Source organism: Lissotriton helveticus, chromosome 12, assembly GCF_964261635.1.
Source record: "Lissotriton helveticus chromosome 12, aLisHel1.1, whole genome shotgun sequence".
Taxonomy (NCBI): domain Eukaryota; kingdom Metazoa; phylum Chordata; class Amphibia; order Caudata; family Salamandridae; genus Lissotriton; species Lissotriton helveticus.
In genome coordinates this window covers 157,123,634-157,142,113 of record NC_136073.1, presented here as the reverse complement: position 1 = coordinate 157,142,113, position 18,480 = coordinate 157,123,634, and positions in this window count along the sequence as shown.

Genomic DNA, 18,480 nt, shown 5'->3' with positions numbered 1-18,480 from the left:
TCAGGAATCCCCCATTTCCTCAACTTTTCCCACAAAGCCGCCCTTGGGACCCTGTCAAACGCGGCTTTAAAGTCGACAAAGCAGCAAAGCACTGGCCTAGATGTTGAGAGTGCTTTGTCGACAATAGTTGACAGTCCTAATAGATTGGTCATTGTCCCAGAGTTGGCAACAAAACCTGTTTGGTTCATTGGGATCAGTTTTTGGTCCTTTGCCCATGTCCTCAGCTCCTCCAGGAGGAGGCCAGCGTAGTGCTTCGCCTCTATATCCAAAAGTGCTATAAGTCTATAATTGTTAGGAGAGGCGCGGGGTCCGTTATGAATAGGTTGGATGATTGCACCCCGCCATGAGTCTGGGATTGTTGCAGTTCTTAGAGCATAATTGAAGAGGTTTGTCAACAAGCCTGACCAGAGAGCTATATCAGATATAAACAGTTTCTGTGGCAGGCCATTTGGGCCCGGCGCTCCATCTGATCTGGCTCTTGACATAGCCGTAGCAACCTTTTCTTGCGACATCTGGAGGTCCTCGTTGGCAGCGTAAGAGCACTCCGGGGCTGTAATCTGCATATTACTAATTTCTGTGTCATTCTCACTTAGAGGGCTGTTCTCTGTTGTTCTTGAGCATTCTGGAGACCGAAAGTGCTCTGTAAGGAAAGTTACCCAGTCCGAATCCTGGATGTTTGCCGATCCAAAACTTGATGTACTCTGATATGAATGGTTGACTAGGGCCCATAATTTTCGTGAATTGCGGCTCTTGCTCTCCCAAACTAACTTGCACCAGAATTGGTTTTCGTGCGACCGTTTGTCATTGGTGATCGCCAGCTTAAATGACTTTTGAGCTGCTTGATATAAGTTTAAACATTCGCTATTCCCCGGTGCCTTTCCGAGTAACCGTAGAGCTTTATTTCTCTCTTTCTTAAGTAGCTTTGACTGTTGTGAGAGTGTAAACTGGCGCGAGGAGGTTCTCCTTGGGGGATGCGAATTTGCTGGAAATAGGTTAATAAGGTGCGTGCATAGCGTTGTCCATGTCGCAATCGGGGAGACATTCTGATCACTTCCATCACTAATCAGGACCATGCTTGCTTGTAGAATATTTGGACTAATATCCTCACTCCATCTGAGGCGCTTTAAGTTTTCAGAATGTATTCCCCTACAGGTTGGAAGTGCTGGTTTATGCTTCTCTGAGTTAATGTTGAAGGATATAACCTGAGGTCGGTGATCGCTTTCAGATCGTGGATGGATACAGAAACTGACCAAGCAATGGAGCAGAGCTGAATTACAGATGGTGTAATCCAGGTAGGATCGTTTGTTTCCGTTTGTCCAAGACCAGTTGGGGGGGGTATCACCCTCCGATCTACCATTCATTACCAGATAGCCTGCACTATAGAATCGCATCACACAGATATACCATTCCATCTTACTCAACAGACTAAGGGATATCAGAATCCACGGCTTAGCCTTTCAGTCGTTATCATGTTCTCTAACCCACCATACTCAAACCATCAACCTTGGCGCCTTCCGATCCCAAAATTTGGAGCTGACCAAAGGAGTACCACAGGGATCCTGTCTCAGTCTAACATTGTTCAACATTTAAGTGGCTCCTTTAGCAGATTTACTCAGGGAACGGGGCTTTATTCCAATCTCATATGCTGAATACACCGAGCTTTTAATGGCTTTTGAGAAAATCTCTCCCAACACCCAGTTGAACCTTTTCCGAAGGCATGACAGTCATTGCTGCTTGGATGCAGTTCCTGCAGTTAAATGCCAGGAAAACAAGATCATGTTATTTGGAGAAGCTCCTCTGCCTTGGTCCCCAGAATGGTGGCCCACTGAACTGGGTGCTGCCCGGTTCCTAATGCAGTGGTAAAAAATGTAGGCGTACATCTGGACCAAAAACGTACAATGAAGGAGCACGTCAATACCACCATAGGCTCATGCTTTAATAAGCTAAGGCTTTTACAGAGGGTTTTCCCTTTTCTCCCTCTGACAGTGCCTAAATTACTCCTCCAAGCATTAGTAGTTAGCCGTCTAGATTATTGTAATGCTCTACTGATCTCAGCTAACGAGTCTTCCCTCAACAGACTTCAGGTGGTTCAAAACCGCCTGGTTTCTAACTTTCCTGCCAGGACCACCTCTTACCCGCTTCTTCAAGGATTGCACTGGTTACCAATCCGCAAGCAGATCAGTTGTAAGATCCGCTGCATTGTGCACAAGGCATTAAATGGCAATGGCCTAGTTACTTAACAGATAGACTCACCAGTTACTAGATTTCCAGAATACTCTGTTCAGGATCTATATTGCTACTTCTGGTACCTCGTATTAAGAAATATCAGACAGGTGGTAAACCTTTCTATTACCTTGTCCCCTCCTATTGGAACCAACTTCGCAGCCACCTTCGGAAATACCCACACTATTTATTATTTCGAAAGCTCCTCAAAACTAAGCTTTTTTTTAAATCTCTTCTTCTTCCTAACCATAGCACCTCTGCATCACGGTGATACCTCACTAGGGGTGATTCAGGCACTTTACAAGATACAAATAATAATAAGACGCAGGAGGGGGTAGAACAGCTGGAGCTGGAACACTGCTGCCTTCAGTGTGGAGGCCAGAGCCTGATTGGACCTCTGTAGGGCAGATATGTCAGAGTAAATGCCCTCCAGGAATGATACCATTTGTGTCAGATGATTGGTATGCACCTGGAGGACATTCAGCACTGCTGTCTGCCCCACAGATATCTGCCTCAGGATGTCTATGGCCTCCCCACTCCGGTCAGCAGGAGAGACAGGAGCAGCGGGTGAGGTGCCTGGCGTGGAGGAGATGCCTCCCCTTGTAGGGGAGCGGCAAAGGACAGTGGTCTGGGGAGCAGCTGGGTGGGTGGAGACTTGGATATACAAAATTCAGCCCCTGAGTCATCCACCACCACATGGGAGTCCTCACTGGAGGTCAAACTAGTTAGTGATCCAACAGATGTTAAGTCCGGCATGCCCTCAGTGGGACTCCCCTCACCCTCTGTGCCACTGGTTCCCTCCTGCTCAGACTCAGCACTGGAACCAACCTGGTGAGCTGCTTCCCCTTGCTTCATGGCGCTTCCTCCTCTGCTGGCTGGTTCTGATGCTGTGAAAAAGTAGAAAAATGAATTACATGAGCCGTCTGTATGTATTTGACACATAGGTATCATCACAAATCTACACAGATCAACCAGCTACATCAATTGTACTTGTGCAATTATTTTTGCCACTGTTTTACGTAAATAGCACTTGTAAGTATGCCAGTTAAACTATGCTCCCTCACACATGATATTGTCAGGAACATTGGGTGTAGCAGTATCAAAAACCACAACAACGCCAACTACTTCACTATGTACCAGCTGATGTATTGTCTGTTGCTACTGACGGCCTTGTGTCATCACATACCTGTCTCATCTAATGCTAGGGTGTTTAGACCTCACAATGTGAATAGGAATCACACAATTGAATTGAGACATGGTGTTAGACCTAGATTTCCCAAGCCTACATAGGGTAGCTTGGCACAGTAGTGGTCTACAGCTAACTCAAGGCGTTGGCTAAGTACTTACAAGTCTCACCCACAGTACCACAGTGATGAACCACTAAAATAAAGACACAACACCTCTCTTTGGAAAAATACCGTTACCTTTTATAAAAATAATATGGCTCTTTGGATTCAAATTATACAGATTACCACATCAGTTTCGCTCAGAAATAATCATTACACTTTTGTCTTGGGAAAATACATGACGCTCCTCTTGCTGTGGAAAAATTACAGTGAAACACATTCTATTGACAATGGATACGTTGATGAATGAATAACACTCTTCTGGGATTAGAAATATTCCAAGAGAATTACACTATGCAATATCACTTTACATTAACAATCAATGTCATCAACATTTCATGACTTGAACCGGCCCAAATACCTGGTTACTTCATTACCAAAGGGTTAAGAACTCCCTCCCCTTCTCTGTACCTTCACACAGAGCTAGGATACACACTTACAGTCACCTACAGGGCTATAAATGCCTGAGGAAAGTTCCCCAATGGGCAAGTACTGTCAGCGCTTTATTGACAGTAATTTATATGTCAGACAACCTATAAACCTGAGGTGGGGGTTAAAGAGTTGTTATCCCCTCAACTACTATGGCACAATTTAGAGTTTAATCAGACAACACGTCAGGGCACCTTGTTATACGCAAGATCTGGTAGTTTTGTTTAACCTTAGTCCCCAGGGCACAGCACCTTCCTTTCTCTCCCCCACTCTCCTTACTGTCACAGTGGCCGAACCGCCACAGTCCTCCTCTCTTGCCTGACAATCGCCCTCAAAGGGTTTTGCCCAGCTTCCCTGATTGACTCCTCAGCTTGAGCTGGCGCTGGGGCTTTTGGTGACACACTGAAGGGCTTGCCGTGGGGTCTCTCCCTTTTCTGCTGCTCGGGGCGCTGTTCCTGTGGTGTTCTTGTGGTGCGCTGAGGCAGGTACAAGGCGGGGCACTTCAGGCGAGGAAGCGCCAAGCGGGCTCCCCCGACGATCGTCTCCCTCGGCGTCTGGGCGTCTCCTGCGCGCTCCGGCTCGTTTGCGCAGCTGCGGGAAGGTAGTGCTCCGGCGGGAAGTCGGCGCTGGTCACCTGATGCGAACGCGTCTCTTCACGGAGGCTGCTCACAGCTCAGACACGCCTCCCGTAGGCCTCGCCTCCTCCGATCCGCCTCCTCACGGCCAAGGGTAGGACAGCGCGGGCGCGAGGGATTAGTATTCCCGCCCGGCGCTGCACTTCCGCCGCTTTTCCTGCACAGTCTCTCCCCTCACCTGGCTCCACGGGGATCGCGCTTTGAAGCGGCGACTCGCTCCTCCAGGCTACAGGCTCCACAGTTCTCCAACCACACCAAGGCGCTTCAAGGGATCCACAACTGACTCGACACCCTGGTAGGTGCAGCGCTGGGCAGGGGATATGAGAATAAGTTTCAGAAGGAAGGTCCTGTCAGTTTTTACAGTAATGCTGATTAAGAAGGGTCTTCCTTCTCACGTAGCTCGATTTCTTTATCAATAGCTGTTGTCTTGAGAGAGGGATCGGTCAAAGGCTGAAGGGGGAACAATCCTCTGAAGTAACTGTCAGCCTCAGTGACAAACTAGCTGCTCTCAGTGTGTCCACCTCCTCTCACCACTGCCTCACTCCTCTACTCTGGGGTCAGCACAAAATGGCTGCTGGTCACTGGCCTTATATAGGGTGGCCTGAGACCTGCAGAAGTCTCTAGTTAATTCTAGAAAGTTCCCTAATGTTATCCTATGGACCTGTCCTCCAGTAGTGTCCGTTATGGCAGTTGGTGGACACCATTTTAGGTTTCTGGAGATCCCTAGATTTTCAAGGGGGCTGACTAGGCCTCACAGGTTATGAGGGAAAAATGGCGTCATCGCCAAGGAACACCTAGCCCCCTGACAGCATTAAAAAAAACTCCTGATGGACATATGTAAAAATAAAAATAGAAACTCTGGGAGGCTAAGGGGGACAACAAATAAATCATAGTGGTTAGAGTCTTCCCAGAAGCAGACAGGTCTAACACGCGTCCCCCCCAGCTGAAAGTGGGGAGAACTACCCAACCCCTTGGGAGTCCTCATCACTAAGGCGGAAATACCTGGATAGACCGTCTGCGTTGGCATGGTCTGCCCCAGGTCGGTGTTCCACCCTAAAGTCCATTCCCTGTAGGGAGATGGACCACCTTAGCAACTTGGGATTCTCCCCCTTCATTTGCATCAGCCAACGAAGGGGGCGATGGTCAGTCTGAACTAGGAAGTGCGAACCAAACAGGTATGGTCGCAGCTTCTTCAGAGCCCAGACCACCGCAAAGGCTTCTCTCTCAATTGTACTCCACCTCCTTTCCCTGGGGAGTAGTCTCCTGGACAGGAAGACCACGGGTTGATCCAAGCCCTCATCATTTAGCTGCGATAACACTGCCCCAATGCCATGTTCTGACGCATCTGTTTGGACAATGAATTCTCTAGCAAAATTAGGGGCCTTGAGAATGGGAGCGGAACACAATGCTTGTTTCAAGGTCATGAAGGCTCGCTGGCAAGCCTCTGTCCAGACTACCCGTCGGGGTTGCTTCTTGGAAGTAAGTTCAGTGAGGGGAGCCACGATAGTGCCATACCCCTTCACAAAGCGACGGTAGTATCCAGTGAGGCCCAGGAAGGCTCGGACCTCTGTTTGAGTCTTGGGGGGCTCCCAGGCAATGATAGCCTCAATCTTTGCCTGGAGGGGCTGCACCGTCCCTCTGCCCACCAAGTGACCTAGGTACACCACCGACCCTTGTCCGATCTGACACTTGCTGGCCTTGATGGTCAAGCCAGCCTGTTGCAGGGCATGAAGAACAGCTTGCAGGTGCTGCAAATGGTCCTCCCAGCTGCTGCTGAAGACAGCAATGTCGTCCAGGTATGCAGCAGAAAAAGCTTCCATTCCCGAAAGGACCCTGTTCACCAGCCGCTGAAAAGTGGCAGGGGCATTCTTGAGCCCAAAGGGCATCACACGAAATTGGTAGTGTCCCTCAGGTGTAGAGAAGGCTGACCTTTCCTTCGCCTCCTCGGTAAGGGAAATCTGCCAGTACCCTGAAGTTAGGTCAAAGGTACTTAAGTATTGAGCAGCTCCCAGCCGGTCAATAAGCTCATCCGCCCGTGGGATAGGATGTGCATCAGTTTTAGTCACTGAGTTCAAGCCTCGGTAGTCCACACAGAATCTCAATTCAGGTGTGGTGCCTGGTGGGGCTGCTTTTGGTACCAAAACCACCGGGCTAGACCAAGGGCTACCAGAGGGTTCAATCACCCCTAGCTCCAGCATCTTGGCGACTTCACTTTTGATGTTGGCCTTCACCTTGTCCGACAGCCGGTAGATTTTAGATTTCACAGGTGGGCTGTCTCCTGTGTCCACGTCATGGGTACACAGGTGGGTCCTACCTGGGACAAGGGAGAACAGGGAAGAAAATTGCTCCAGGATCTGGCGGCAATCACTTTGCTGTTCAGAAGTCAGGGATGGCGAGAGAATCACTCCCTCCACTGATCCATCTTTTTCTTTGTACGAGAGAAGGTCAGGGAGAGGTTCACTTTCTTCTTCCTCTGCTCCATCGGTCACCAGCATTAAGACAACCTCGGGCCTCTCATGATGTGGCTTGAGACGATTGGCATGCAGCACCCTGAGGGGCTGCCTCGGGGTCTTAAGATCCACCAAATAAGTGGATTTCCCCTTTTTCTCCAAAACCTCAAAGGGGCCTGTCCAACGGTCCTGGAGGGCATTTAGCTCTCCCGGTTCCATTACCCACACTTTCTGTCCAGGCTCCAGTTCCACTGGGTGAGCGTTGTGGTCATACCACTCTTTCATAACTGCTTGGCTGGCCTCCAGGTTGTCTGAAGCCTGCTTCCACAACTTAGCCATTTGGCTCCGGAAGGCCAGCATGTAGCTCACCACGTCCTGGGGAAGCTTCCTGGGAGTCTGTTCCCATCCGTCTTTCACCAGTCTGAGAGGTCCCCTTACAGGGTGCCCATACAAAAGTTCGAAGGGGCTGAAGCCCACTCCCTTCTGTGGCACTTCCCTGTAGGAAAACAAGAGACAGGGTAGGAGGATGTCCCATTTCTTCCGTAGGCTCTCAGGTAGACTCCGTATCATACCTTTCAAGGTTTTGTTAAACCTTTCCACAAGACCATTGGTTTGTGGGTGATAGGGAGTAGTAAACCGATAGGTAACGCCGCACTCCTTCCACATGGCCCGCATGTATGCTGAAAGGAAGTTAGTCCCCCTGTCGGAAATGACCTCCTTGGGGAAACCCACTCTGGTGAAGATCCCCATCAGGGCCCTTGCCACTGCAGGTGCAGTGATGGTCCTCAGAGGTATTGCCTCTGGGTACCGGGTGGCATGATCCACCAAAACCAGTATGAACCGATGTCCAGCTGAAGTTGGTGGTTCCAATGGCCCTACAATGTCGATGCCCACCCTCTCAAAGGGGGTGCTAACGACAGGTAGCGGTTCCAGGGGAGCTTTTAGTTTCACCCCAGTTTTCCCACTGGCTTGGCAAGACACACACGTCCGACAATATGTATCCGACGCCACTTTCATTCGAGGCCAGTAGAAATGGGGGACAAGCCGGGCAAAGGTCTTGTCCTGTCCTAGGTGTCCTGCCAATGGTATCTCATGAGCCAGTTCCAGTAGAAAGGCTCTAAAACATTGAGGGACCACCAAGGCTCTGGCTGAACCGTGGCCAGGTGCCTTGGGCTCACTGTAGAGGAGTCCATCCTCCCAGTAAATCTGGTAGCTCCCTTCAATGTTTCCCGCTGCCTGGGCGTTGGCCTGTTGCCGCAGCCCCTCGAGAGTAGGACACTCTTTCTGAGCTTTGCAGAACTCTTCCCGGGAAGGTCCTCCCTCCACATGCCATTCAGTTGGGATGGGTAGGTTTTCCAGGGAAGCAACATTCTCCCCGGTGGACTCCAGATCCACCTCCGCAGGTGGTCCAGCTGTCTCACGAGGTGGAGATGTCGAGGCAGGGTCCTCCGGCCTCCTGTCCTTCTCCTCTCTGGCAGCCGGCTGGGCCATTGTTCCAGGCTCCAGCGTCAGTGAACTCCCCCTTCGGGCAGTCGCGGACCTTGTGCTGACACAAGTCCAGTCAGGGGGTCCCAGCATCTCAGAGTGAGTCTGGTACTCCACCCTCCTCCAAGCATTGTGCTCCATATCATTCCCTAACAGGCAGTCAACAGGCACGGCAGGGCTTACGGCAACTCGAAGTGGACCTGCAACCCCTCCCCACTCAAAGGGAACCTCAGCCACAGGATAGTGGCCCAATCTGCCGTCAGCCATTACGGCGGGATGGAGTACATCTGGGATGACCTGCTCTGGAGACACCAGCTGACTCCTTACCATAGTCATGCTGGCTCCTGTGTCTCTCAGAGCCTCCCCTCCTCGGCCATTGATGGTGACCCACTGCTCATACTTAGTAGTATTAGAGGGCAGCTGGGTCTTGGGAACCATCTCCTTATCTCCCAGGGACACTAAGGTGACACCCGCCCGCTCCCCTCCATTAACCAAAGGTATCTCCTCCCCGAGCACTACACTAGTGATTCCCGGGGCTTTTCCTCCAGTGGGAGGGGGTGGTCTTTTTGGGCATCTCACATCTCCTTTATAGTGTCCCACACCACCACACTCAAAACAATGAACAACCCTTGGCTGCTGGCTTTGGCCAGGGGTAGGGTTGCGAGGGGGGTTACTCTTGGGGATGAATCCTCTGCCCCTTCCTTGCGAAGTATTTTGTGGCCCTTTTGAGAACTCCCTCTTAGTTTCCCCTCCCTCTTTCCTCTGGGGGGCGCCCTGTCCTTGCTTCTGGGAATTCCCTCCAGTCCCCTTAGTCGACACCCGGGTACTAACCCAGATGTCTGCCTCCTCAGCAAGCTTCCTGGGGCTGGTCAGCTTGCTGTCCACCAGATGCTGTCTTAGATCGGGAAGACACTTCTCGAGTAGGTGTTCCTTGAGTATGAGGTCATATAGTCCCTCATAGTCTCCTACTTCGCTGCCTCTTACCCAACCCTCCAGGGCCTTCCTGGCGTAGTCCAAGAAATCTACCCAGTTTTGCGTGCCCAGCTTGTAGCTACCCCGGAACTTTTGCCTATATTTCTCAGGGGTCAACCCAAACTTCTTGAGCAGCGCTGATTTCATAGCCGGATAGTAGGTCTGTTCACTCTGGTCAAGAGCCAACAAAGTATCCCTGCCAGTGGGGGGCATGTATTTGTATAACCCACCTCCCCAGTGGACTTCTAGAATGCCATGGGCCCTTAGTGAGACCTCGTAGGCGGCTAGCCACTTAGCAATATCGTCACTGGGTACATAACAAGCCATAATATCTTTTGGTAGGTACGGTCTAGGTTCTTTGATGTTGGTCTGGGTATCGCTGCCACCATTCTCTGATTTGGGGGATCCTCGGTTTAGGGCTTGTAAATCCATCTCTTTGATGGTTCGCTCATGTGCCAACCTCCTATCCTCCCTTTCCATGTCCATCCTGGCTAGTTCTATTTTCAACCTCCTCTCCTCCCTCCTATCTTCCAGCTCGGCTTCGGTTAAGCCCCTGTCTGAAACACTGCTGCTTGCCCTTGAAGGTAGCCTGGGACCTGTCAGAAGATTCCCTCTCCCCATCTGGTTCAGCAATGCAGCCTCAGTAACAGTGTCCCCATCACCCACTTCCATTTCTGGTTCCTCCCTTAAGCGAGCTTCTAACCATGCCCTTATGCTTGTCAGCAACTCTCCTTTCTTGGCACCTTTATTGAAAAATACCCCGTTCTGCTGACACCAATCCCTGAGTTGGGCCACAGTATTGGCTTCCAACTCTTTAAGATTCACCTCCAGCTTTGCCATGGTATAAAATTACTCACAGGAGAAAACCACGAAGTGACTTGAGGTTAACCTCCACCCACCACCAGAAGTAAATTTAGAAAAATCAAAAATATAAATTAGGAGGGCCGCAGGGAGAAAACTCCAGGTGAGGTCTTGTGGTTAGCACTGCGTTACTAATAAGTGAGTGTAAGTACAAATCCGTGATCCCACCGCTGAAACACCAATTATGTTAGACCTAGATTTCCCAAGCCTACATAGGGTAGCTTGGCACAGTAGTGGTCTACAGCTAACTCAAGGCGTTGGCTAAGTACTTACAAGTCTCACCCACAGTACCACAGTGATGAACCACTAAAATAAAGACACAACACCTCTCTTTGGAAAAATACCGTTACCTTTTATAAAAATAATATGGCTCTTTGGATTCAAATTATACAGATTACCACATCAGTTTCGCTCAGAAATAATCATTACACTTTTGTCTTGGGAAAATACATGACGCTCCTCTTGCTGTGGAAAAATTACAGTGAAACACATTCTATTGACAATGGATACGTTGATGAATGAATAACACTCTTCTGGGATTAGAAATATTCCAAGAGAATTACACTATGCAATATCACTTTACATTAACAATCAATGTCATCAACATTTCATGACTTGAACCGGCCCAAATACCTGGTTACTTCATTACCAAAGGGTTAAGAACTCCCTCCCCTTCTCTGTACCTTCACACAGAGCTAGGATACACACTTACAGTCACCTACAGGGCTATAAATGCCTGAGGAAAGTTCCCCAATGGGCAAGTACTGTCAGCGCTTTATTGACAGTAATTTATATGTCAGACAACCTATAAACCTGAGGTGGGGGTTAAAGAGTTGTTATCCCCTCAACTACTATGGCACAATTTAGAGTTTAATCAGACAACACGTCAGGGCACCTTGTTATACGCAAGATCTGGTAGTTTTGTTTAACCTTAGTCCCCAGGGCACAGCACCTTCCTTTCTCTCCCCCACTCTCCTTACTGTCACAGTGGCCGAACCGCCACAGTCCTCCTCTCTTGCCTGACAATCGCCCTCAAAGGGTTTTGCCCAGCTTCCCTGATTGACTCCTCAGCTTGAGCTGGCGCTGGGGCTTTTGGTGACACACTGAAGGGCTTGCCGTGGGGTCTCTCCCTTTTCTGCTGCTCGGGGCGCTGTTCCTGTGGTGTTCTTGTGGTGCGCTGAGGCAGGTACAAGGCGGGGCACTTCAGGCGAGGAAGCGCCAAGCGGGCTCCCCCGACGATCGTCTCCCTCGGCGTCTGGGCGTCTCCTGCGCGCTCCGGCTCGTTTGCGCAGCTGCGGGAAGGTAGTGCTCCGGCGGGAAGTCGGCGCTGGTCACCTGATGCGAACGCGTCTCTTCACGGAGGCTGCTCACAGCTCAGACACGCCTCCCGTAGGCCTCGCCTCCTCCGATCCGCCTCCTCACGGCCAAGGGTAGGACAGCGCGGGCGCGAGGGATTAGTATTCCCGCCCGGCGCTGCACTTCCGCCGCTTTTCCTGCACAGTCTCTCCCCTCACCTGGCTCCACGGGGATCGCGCTTTGAAGCGGCGACTCGCTCCTCCAGGCTACAGGCTCCACAGTTCTCCAACCACACCAAGGCGCTTCAAGGGATCCACAACTGACTCGACACCCTGGTAGGTGCAGCGCTGGGCAGGGGATATGAGAATAAGTTTCAGAAGGAAGGTCCTGTCAGTTTTTACAGTAATGCTGATTAAGAAGGGTCTTCCTTCTCACGTAGCTCGATTTCTTTATCAATAGCTGTTGTCTTGAGAGAGGGATCGGTCAAAGGCTGAAGGGGGAACAATCCTCTGAAGTAACTGTCAGCCTCAGTGACAAACTAGCTGCTCTCAGTGTGTCCACCTCCTCTCACCACTGCCTCACTCCTCTACTCTGGGGTCAGCACAAAATGGCTGCTGGTCACTGGCCTTATATAGGGTGGCCTGAGACCTGCAGAAGTCTCTAGTTAATTCTAGAAAGTTCCCTAATGTTATCCTATGGACCTGTCCTCCAGTAGTGTCCGTTATGGCAGTTGGTGGACACCATTTTAGGTTTCTGGAGATCCCTAGATTTTCAAGGGGGCTGACTAGGCCTCACAGGTTATGAGGGAAAAATGGCGTCATCGCCAAGGAACACCTAGCCCCCTGACAGCATTAAAAAAAACTCCTGATGGACATATGTAAAAATAAAAATAGAAACTCTGGGAGGCTAAGGGGGACAAAAAATAAATCATAGTGGTTAGAGTCTTCCCAGAAGCAGACAGGTCTAACACATGGTATTCAGTCTACAATCCCTAATCATCAATTTGGGAACCATTGGGTCTAATGTTACAGGCCATATAACAAGCCGCGGCCGGTAGTGGGAGTACCGGCCTGGCAGTGACGTGGGGAGGGGAGGGGTATGGGAGGGGGTAGTAATGTATGGATTAGGAGTTTACAGGTAAGTAAACATTTAAATAAATAAAACAAATTTCGTTGCTAGCACTGCATCGCATTTGGTGATGCGGTGCACGCAATGAAATTTGTTTTATTTATTTATATGTTTACCTACCTGTTAAACTCTGTAATCCATACATTACTACCCCCCACCCTGTCCCTCCCCCTCCCCACATCATCGCCCGGCCAGTACTCCCACTACTGGCCGTGGCTGCATATAACTTTATTGTCATACATCAAGCAGGCGTAGTCATTGCATAAATCATATCACACAGATAACAGTGATTGTGCCAATGTGTCCTGTAGCTTAAGTTCTTGTCTTTCCAGTCCACATCCAATTCTTCTTGTAGAGACACCAAGGTAGTAAACATAGCTAGGGTGAAAGGTACGTGGCCCACAGTCTTGTATTATCTATGCACTGTGTTATGAAGATGACTCATAATGTTGTGCACATTAGACATTTCTCACCAGTTTCACATGTGAACAATGCTCAACACACTGCCAAGTCCAATGACTACATCTCCACAATGATTCAGGTGGATCACTTTGCAACTGGGGCGTCTGGGTGCATCGTCTATTGAGACTATTAGTAATCTTTCGTTAAGAGTTTAGTTAACACCATGTACCATTATGTCCAGAATGCAGAAGTCCCCATTTGTGAAAGGTCAAGTCTGAATGTCCCTCACATCTTTGTGTGATCATGCACACTTTGTACAGCTTAAATGACTCTTGTTACCAACTCATTTTGTTTAATTACTTCCAAATAATGCACGTGACATCTCTGAGCCCAACAGTGATGCATAGAAAATATTATTTTATAAAGGCATCAAATATGAATAGTCAAGAGCATTTCCACACATGGGAACCATTGGGAATGTGTATCTAACCTCATACCTTAGATTTTTAGCCCTGTTTCCATCAGTGACCAACCTTTGTTTGCTACTGAATGGCATGTGTCGTCACCGTTAGTCACATGGACTCAATCTTTGGAATAGAGAGAATGGAATCTTACATCCAATCATGTGATAGGCCATCGTGACAGGTGACCTTATCAACAAACCTGTGATTAGTCCATGGGATACATTGGAATACACTGTGCACGAGGGCTGGGACCTAACATTGGCACATTGACCAATCAAAACTCACCAAGGCCTCAACATAGACATCACCTGCTACCGGGATGTATAGCATGGGCTTTTTTACACTTGAGTGCTCCAACAACATACTTCACAGATTTGGTGTGACCACACTGAGAACAGTTCAGACATTAGTCAATTTGCTGACACATATTCAGCAATCAGATTATTCCTGAAGGTTATCTCCATGCACATGTTGTTGTAATCTGTTCATTTCACATGAGCATGGCACTACTATCACTACCCTGAACATATTTTCCTCACATGTTCCATATGTAAGGGGCATAACTAGGCATCTACTTATCCTTGTGCATATGCATCTTTTAACACTGAACAGTGGTGTTGGGTTTCTTACAATCTGTAAAATGACCAGCAGGCTCAGATACTTCAATGTGCATGGTTAAAAAAGTGGTGTGCAACAAGGCACATACTCACCCCCTCCTTGCTGCTGTGTGGCTTTCAACTTCCCATCCAGATCAGGAAAGACCACTCCTAGTATGCGGAGCATGTGGGGGGTCAGAGTTTGGCACACACCCCTCTTGCCTGGAGTTGGCAGGCCAAGCTGGGCTTCTGCGATCTTCTTCGTCCAGACACAAAGGTCCTGCCACTGTTTGCAACAATGATGGGTTCGCCGATTGGTGGCCCCCCTACAGCACACATTCCGGGCGAAGGTCCTTTACAGCTCGGTCTTCTGATGGGAGTTAACCTGTAAGGTTGACACGGTGACAGACCCTTAGTTCACATGCAACATATTTCTGAGTCAAAAACTGCTACACATAGGTCATGGTCAGATTAGCAACAAAGTCTACAGGGAATGCAAGTGGCATTATGTGCAGTTCTACTGTGTTCAATGATGACTACATCCCATGAGAACAGTGATAAGATGTGTACCCCAGTACACACACTTCTACACCAGTGTACTTGCCCAGAACATAATCTACACACTGAAACTTTCCAAAAAATAGTTTACATGCTTGTCTGTGAGATTCCTATTGCCAGTAGAGCATGGTTATTGCACATTCCAAATGACAATGCAGTGTGATCATCACTCACCCGCTCCTCTGGTTTGCCGTACAGCTGCCCGTACAGAGGCAGGAGGGTTTCCAGCAGCACCTTGTTTTCCTCCTGCCTGAATCTGGGGCCCTGTCCTCTGTATGTGCCATTGTAGCACCCAGAGGATGTGTGCAGCAGTAGAGAGATGGGGAGGTGCAGGAATAATGCAGATAGTGCCAGCAAGTGACGCTTCTAAGGAAGAGACAGACTTGTATCTAAACCAGAGAGGTGGTCTTCAGTCCATGCAGCCAAAGCATTAATTTCACCTACCGTGACGTTTGAGTAATCGGTTGGCAGGGCAGACACGTTTGTAAATGTTGCAGTTTTGTGAAGATCCATGGCTGGATGCAGCATTTACTGTTCATAAGGACATCTAAATGACACGCTCACACTCCCATGATGACCTAACCTTGAGGGTCACATGTCACACTGATTGGTAGGCTAATGCCAACTGGAAAACAAACAACTCCATTCATCCTCTTAGGCTTGGTCACAGTCACAATGCGTTTTTTGGGCAATACAAGTGTAGTCTTTACCTTCTCACTGCATTACGGGACAGTGTGACCCAGTGCACAATCTGTGTGATGTGAGACTGGAAAGGTGGTGTGTTTTTTAAGTCCTGGATAATGCATTTACCAAGTAATGACTACACCATGACATTAAGCAGCCACATAAGCTTTGGTTTGATATGTGAATTAATAGTGTATCTGTGTGTCCCACCCTTTACATGGGACTCCTACATAGTTAATGGTTTGTGTATGTGATTGTATGTGTAATGCAGACATGACAACATGACAGTGTCCACCCTGTGACAGTAGTGTGCAAGATTATCATTGTGAGAGGCTGTGTGTATGTGGTGCCCCACATATCAGGCATTACATGAGCCTATTGTGGGGGGTACATTAGAACCCTGTGATTGTTCTCGCAAAACTATATTTAGGCTTATTTGGTTGTGAGTTGTGGAGTATGCCAGGATAGTTTTTCATGAACAGTGACATACACCAGTGAAGTTTATACTATTGTACTCTATTTGCTGTGTCACCCCACCTTGGAAACATGTCCAGCAAGGATCAGTATGCTGTGATATGTATGTGACGACAACCTCATTCATTGAGATGTGTATTTCCACTGACATCAAGTTTTAGATGTGGTTATTTTTGATTTGCTGTTTGTCGAAGTGCATGTTGCTTGGTACATTGTGAACTTACACCAACTGTGTTTACACTCTACACATAGGTATCGCAGATGGTCTCCAGTGTACAGGCTCTTTCCAGACCTACAAACAATGGAAGAACGGACCATAATCAAGAAATATTGTTTCACACGGGCAACAATTGATAAGTTGTGCCTGCTGTTGTCACCTCATTTTCAGGCTGGTCACACTTACCCAACAGCACTGACCCGCAAGGTGAAGGTGATGGTAGCATTGCATTTCTTTGCCACAGCAACATTCTAGTACATAGTGGCAACATCGGGTGGAATTTCCCAGCCCATGTTCAGCAATGTTAATCGGGATGTGTTGCAGGCATTGCTCTGCTACCTGGACCACTACGTCAAGTTTCCTAAACCTGGAGAGTTGTCTGACATCAAGGGTGATTTATTTGCGTTTGGACGGATACCCTATGTCATTTGAGCAATTGATGGAACCCATGTTGCGTTGATCCCACCAAAGGCAAATGAACAGGTCTATCCCGACCGCAAACTTTACCACTCCATTAATGTCCAGGTGGTGTGTTTGGATGACATGTGCATCTCACATTTCTGTGCCATGGTCCCTGGCTCTGCAAATGACGCATACATCATGTGAACCAGCCTTATCTCACATTTGATGAGTCAACTGCAACCTGACTGTGCCTGTCTTGTTCGCAGGTGATTCTGTTTGTGTGTGTTGCAGTGTGTGTTGGTTGTATGTCAGTTAGTGATCTGTTGTCATACATCTGAAGTATTTTCTGTGTTCACTGTAGGAGACTCTGTATACCCCAAACAGCCGTTTTTACTGACACCACTGTGCAACCCAGTCACTCCAGCAGAAGTGTGCTTAGCTGAGGCCCATGCTAGGACCAGGCGGGTAGTGGAGTGGGCTTATGGCCTCTTCAAGTCAAGATTCTGCTGTCTGGACAGGAAGGGAGGAACCCTCCAAATTGCTTCATTAAGGGTGTGCCAGATCATCGCTCCATGCTGCATGCTACACAATGTGGCAATACAGAAGGACATACCTCTGATAGTAGACGATGGAGACCAGCAGGTGCCACTGAGGGAGGATTCTGGACTGGACCATGATGACAGTGGTGATGATGGAGTGGATTTGGGACAACAGCTTATCCACAACTTTTTCACATGGCTGTAAGTATGCAATGAGAGGAGATGACTAACCCTAATTGTTTGATATTGTGTTGCTGGTGGACAATGTGTATTTATGCTCGTGATTGTCTGATACTTGTCCTGATATTTTTCCTAAGATGGGTCTTTGAAATAGGCAGATTAACATGTACAGTGTTATTGTGAAGCCTAGCTAGTGTTCAGACAGACATGTTTGTGCTTAAGATGACATAGTTTGCAGAATTTTGCTACCTTATTCCTGATTTCCTGATTCTATTCTTACCAGGGTACTTTGCCATGTCTTCCACAGAGTGGACTTGCAAGTTGTGCCCTCCACAGACACATGATGCTGTGACCGACTCCGACATGGAACTGTTGCTCAAATCCCTGGCACGTATTCCCTTCAAACCTGATAATTGATTTTGTTTTTAGTGCCTTTCAGAACTGTGTGATGTGATTTGACTTTATGTTCATGGACCATGTTGTATTTGGAGAATAAGCCTGTGTTCCACATTGAGGTGTGATTTGTCTGTCACGCATCCAAAGAGTTTTCAAATCAAAATTTGACCACAATGAGCTGGTTTGCTAATAATGATTGCTGATTGTGCTGGCAAATGGTTATAGTTTTATAGACAGTAGACTTCCATTGAATCAGTACCATGTACTATGGGTTGTGTGATAACCTGGTTGTGCATATCTATCATACTGTGCCAAGGTACATTTATTCACAAGCCCTTAGTTTAGTTTTTGGTACCAATGGTATTGACAATTTCTTTTTTGTGATTTTGCGGGTCATTACAGCGTGTACATTTGGAATTCAAAGTCACGACATGGGCAAGTCGTTCGGTGTAAAGTGCTTTATTTTTGTGCTTTAAGTGAAAAGATAAAGGCACACAATGGTGGTGTGCTCACAATGAAAAAAAGAATGTGCAGATGGGAGCTGATAGTGTTTGTAGATTAACTTCTCCAAGATAAAGCCACAGGTATTGGAGTCCAAAGTCCAACTTTGACCCTCCATCCAATGTGGGACAGTTCTTGAGGTTAGTCAACAAAGTGAACGCAGAGGTATGTCAGATGCACATTGTCACTTCCTGGAGGTGGTGCATTGCCATTTAACTCTCACTGATTTTTCCTCTGACGAC